This window comes from Coptis chinensis, chromosome 8 (genome assembly GCF_015680905.1).
Source record: "Coptis chinensis isolate HL-2020 chromosome 8, ASM1568090v1, whole genome shotgun sequence".
NCBI lineage: Eukaryota > Viridiplantae > Streptophyta > Magnoliopsida > Ranunculales > Ranunculaceae > Coptis > Coptis chinensis.
In genome coordinates this window covers 92,676,253-92,681,415 of record NC_141463.1, presented here as the reverse complement: position 1 = coordinate 92,681,415, position 5,163 = coordinate 92,676,253, and the positions used below count along the sequence as shown (strand labels likewise).

Genomic DNA, 5,163 nt, shown 5'->3' with positions numbered 1-5,163 from the left:
GAAATTATGGAAATCTACCGTTAATTTTTGGCAAGTAGGAAAAATGAAATAATTTATTGTATACTTTTTGTGATGAAACATAGTTTTTAGTGATGAGTGTAGTGTTATTAGGAGAAGTATACATGTTGTGGACTTGTGGTAATGTCCTGCAGAAAGCATACATGCATGAACAGTAGATCCCACCCCTTTACTTGCACTGCATGTATTAGTGCACCAAAGAGTTGAGTAACTTAAGTTCCTCTAACTGTGAGTGCCCTTATACATCCAATATTCATTTTCTATCTTTTTTTTGTTCATAGAAATTTCAGCACCAGCGTTTTTATATCCAGTATGTGTCTTGGCGCCATAATCTATATCGTCTTAAAATTTGGTAAATGTTTATGAAAAAGATTACATGATTATTAGATTCTATTAAACTCTTCATGTAGGATTTGATTAGGGTTTACAAAGAGACAAGAAATGGAATGTTAGGACTTGATTATTCAACAAAATTCTCTCTTCGGCTTGCATCGGGATGTCTTTCTCCACGTCTGGTGTTTGAGGAGGTAAGAGATGTCTTGGCGATACTTGCTTATTACATATTTCATTTCTTAATGATTCTAATCCAGCTTATGAATCCCACAAACTGATGATTCGTATTATTCTCCCATGAAGGCGGAGATGATATTTTAACCTCTTAACCTGTGCAAGCGAAGTTACTTTTAGTATATATTACTAACTTATTTGAGAACTTACGACAAGGATTTAAGGCTTAGGCTTAGGCTGTCGCTGTAAAATTTCTAAACATTGAAGATCTTCAAGGACACCGAGAATGGCTGGTAATTGTTTTTACTTTGCTTTCTAATGCAATGCAAATATTATTCGGATAGTTTGCCTATTTTCTTTTGCGTTCATCTATCCGGTTAACAAATTATAGATTTTTTGTTTTAAAGAAACTAAAGATTTTTCTCACTCTCTTATGGGTAAAATAGCTTTAATACGCAGGATACTTGCATCTGCACAAGGGCAAACATTATTAGCAGCTCAATTTGGTAGTCAGTTGCAAGAGTAGTAGCATTGAGTGGTGGAATTCCATGACCATCTCTAAGACCACCGAACCGGGGTGCTAAGGTTTGTCCTTTATCTTCGTTTAACAGAATCTTAGTATTTGAGCTCATATATTGGATTGAAGCATTGCCTGTTCCACCAGAACGTGATGAATTGGTATATCCTTCTTGATTAACCCCTCCTTTGTGTGGAGCATTATGTGTTCCAATTTGAGATAACGTGGTAGATCCTCCTGCATTACCCGTTTCAACAGTAGTAGCATAGAGTAGCGGACCTCCTTTACCTGCAGTGAAACCACCACTTTCTAGGATGTGGCCAATAGTACAAACTACAGAACTGTAAGGATCACTCCTAGAGCCTCGTGTTGATTACAAACTCTGAAGCTGTATAAGGATGACTCCTGGAGCCTCCGGGTTCATTACGAACTACAGAACTATAAGGATGACTCTTGTAGCCTTTGGGTTCATTTCGGCGTGGACTTGTATTTTGAGTACGTAAAGGTCCACCAGCCCCTTGAGAATATGTTGTGGGCGGTCTAGGCGGTCTACTGCGTCCATCAATCAACGGCTACTTAGCCAATCAACCAACCAGCTACCCTACCGTGGAGAGGGCAAATTCCATTTGCATCCATCAAAGACATGAGAGCTATCTATCAAAGAAGTCAACTGACTCGACATTCGCAACTTAGGTAACAACTTATCCTTATAAATAAATGTTTTCAATCAGTGGTTGCCTTCCTGCGGATTTTAATTCTCATATTTGAATGGTTTTTAATTATGTTTTATCACTTCTCATGTAGGAAGGAGGTGTTGGGGGGTTCCTTGCAATTTAGTGTGTCATTGCATGCTTTCGTCAGCAACAACAAAAAAGGAAGTTTGGGCACACGAGAAATCAGGGGACGAAAAATGGAAACAAAACCTACAAAGAATCCACGGTAAACAAAACACTAACTAATAAGTAATAACTAACCCACCGTACTTCTTTCCAAAACCCATAATTTTTCTTCCTTTCCCATCCCATGAATATTAATCTACTGAGAATTAACTTGATAATGGCGGGCTTAAATATTCACGTATAACTTGCAGGGACTGAACACACTGCTTCCATGAATCGTGAGGTAAAACCAAGTTTTATATTTTTTATGTTTTTTCCCAACTTTGCATTTTTGGTTGTGGGTTTTCTCTTTTTTGACAGATTTTTTTTCGTTGTCATGATTGCATTTGTTGACAGGTTTGAACTTGCATCACTACAGAATTGTGCCATCACTATGGAATTGTGCCATCACTTAATTGCACATTAGTCATATATCGGAATTTGAACACTTTAACTCAAGCCAATCGGAGACATTTGCAGGAATCTAACTAAGCAAATTATCATAATGCACCCTTCCAAATTAGCTCCCCAACTGTTTTATTTAAATAATGGGGTTGGTGTTTTGTTGGTTGTGAATTGTGATTGTTTGTGTTTTTGTATGCAGTCTGCTCAGGAACAAACATTCTTTCGACAAAGTGCGTTAATCTCCGAAAAAAGAGAAAGAGAAGGTAATAACACTTGGTTTTCTTGCTGTATTTAAGTTGGTTTTTAACACTTAATAAAGTATACGATATGCTCTGACGAATGCTTAGGTTAAACCGTAATATTGTTGATTGTATCATTGTTTGAGTTAAAATGATGAACGTATCCGTATACTTGGTGTCATGTTGAAGTGCTTCTATTGTTATTTGTTGTCAAGTTTAACTCAAACATTATTATATTATACTTTCTTTGTTTAATTATATAGTCATTTTTTTTTGTTTGGAAGATGGTTTAAAACTCATGTGTACGTTTGTTGTTAAGCTAGCAACAACTACTAAAGGTCGAATCAAGTTACTGAGGTTGATATCGGGTTGATGCGTTTTTTTTTTCTTCACTTTCTTCTTTTCTTTTTACCAACTTTTTATGGTTCCACCTCTAGAACCATGTGACATATTTTATAAGATTATTTAAGTTGTCACTCTATAAACAAATAATCATGTCTTAATTAGAAATTTTGTATATGCAGGGTTCTTTTTGGTTATCATGCATGTGTCCTATCAGTTCATATAATTGATGATGAATCTTATCATTTTGTACCTTCTCTTATAGATTCATGGGTGAATAATTTACCGACTCATATTACTGTTCAAAATAGTTGTAGGAAAGTCAGGGACAGCCATGATAGGACAGCGTAGATAACACATTTACTCTCTGGTAGTGACAAAGGAGGAGCTGTAGCTGTGACTAACAGAGTCCTATAGGGAGGATGTGGAAGGAGTGACAAAACCTAGATATTGGAGTGTGCATAACCTTTATAGCTGAAAGTACAATGGAAATATGGGGTCATCTATTCACCTTTTCTTTGTTTGATCATATATTGTGATTATATGTGATCTTTTGTTGTAATATTCACTTTTACTAATTAATTTGGCTCTCAGTGTCTTTCTATCAGTTTTTTTTTTTTTTTTTTTTTGGTCCTAGATTTACACTTCAACACTAAATGATTCTTCGCGATATTGTCTCCACTTGATTGTCGTAAAAAGGTATGTTATGGATTGTGGCTTTTGAATGTGATAGGTTTTAAGTCTTTCGATTGCGCCTCTGATTTCCTAGGGAATGTGGCACTCTATAATTCCATGATTTCAAGCTATTTAAGATGTGGTTATGAAAATAATGTTTTTCAACTGTTTGGCTTGACCTTGAGAGGTGACATTTGACCAACAACCAACATAATTCACTTCTAGCATCAAGTTGTGATATTAACAATGAAGCCTAAGGTCCAAGCTCTGTGAAGTACTGATCCCAATTATACAGATATAATTTCAGTTACATTCAGTTCAAAGAAAAGGAGCATTTCAGTTACACCCATTAGAGCAAAAGTTGGAGAGAATTCAATGCAGTTTCGAAAACTCGGTGACTCGGACCTTACCATTAGTGAAATAACTATAGGAGGGGTACCTTTTCTTCCTATCATTTGCAAGGGTTAATATGTCTATTCCTATTAATTAAAACTGACTTTTTATTATTTTGGATGTCATTTGGAGAACAAAATACATAAAAAGAGGCTCATAATATGCTTGGTTATGCATTTGAGAATGGCATCAATGCTTTGTTTACTGCAGAGGCTGTCAGTTTTTCCTTAAATTTAGTCAGTTGCCATCCTGTACTACTATTCTACTTTATTCACATGCTTATATAGTTTCTTTTTTTAAGTATCCAATTCTTATGAAGAAAGAGACTCAAGGAAGAACAGACCTATATATTGCCAGCTGGATGAAGTCTCGACCTCGCGATAAGGTATTATTCAAGAAACTTTGTGTTTGTTTAAGCGTTTTATTCTTTCTAGAGGAGTACTCAAAAATTTGACACATAAAATAAGTGTAGACATTGTCCTGTGTAGGTTGTAGAGCAATAAAACACTCTGGTCTCCACACCGTGTTTTCAATTCCATTCCTCAAACTACTTTTCCTTGGCATGAGATAAACCAATTTTAAATTGTACTTTAACTGTTACTGTTACACGAGGGTTAATTAATTGTTGTCAATGACTCGAGGCAAAAAGTAAAACTGGTGAAGGATTTTTAAGGTCAAGTAATCCTGCTACATATCTAATTGCTATTGGACAAGTTAAATGAGCAATTTGTGATCTGAATTGCGTTGCGTCTAGACTCTCCAATTGTTTTTTTGTGAAGAAATCTTAAATAGTTATTTATACAAATATGACTCTAAAAGCAACTAGGTTTTGCATAGATGTACCACATTCACATCCACTACTCTCTGAATTGCCAGTAGGAACCATACACCAAAAGAATAGAACCAGCACACCATAATACAATGTTGCCTCAAATCCAAAAGATGGGAAACTTATCTACCTAAACTTCTTTAGGTAGAATCTACTATTTTGCTTCTTACCTATGCGCTATGACACTTAATTATTGTGTTGTCTGAATAATGTATTGCTCTAAGAGAATAACATACGTACGATTTTTTATATGACTACACATTTGGACAAGATAAATGGTATTAGAGCATTTTGTACAAAATTAGGAAGGTAATTTTTTAATTTGAGTTGATTAGCTTGCATGACTTTATTCATATACAT

At 35.3% G+C, this 5,163-nt stretch overlaps 1 long non-coding RNA gene across 1 annotated transcript; it reads left to right on the top strand.

The window, feature by feature from the left end:
• The first annotated feature begins 1,441 nt into the window (after positions 1-1,441).
• LOC147484449 (uncharacterized) lies at positions 1,442-4,928 on the top strand. Its single transcript, XR_015204234.1, has 5 exons — positions 1,442-1,735; positions 1,847-1,981; positions 2,133-2,164; positions 2,525-2,588; positions 4,276-4,928. It is a non-coding gene; the product is annotated as an uncharacterized LOC147484449 (long non-coding RNA).
• Positions 4,929-5,163: the final 235 nt, after the last annotated feature.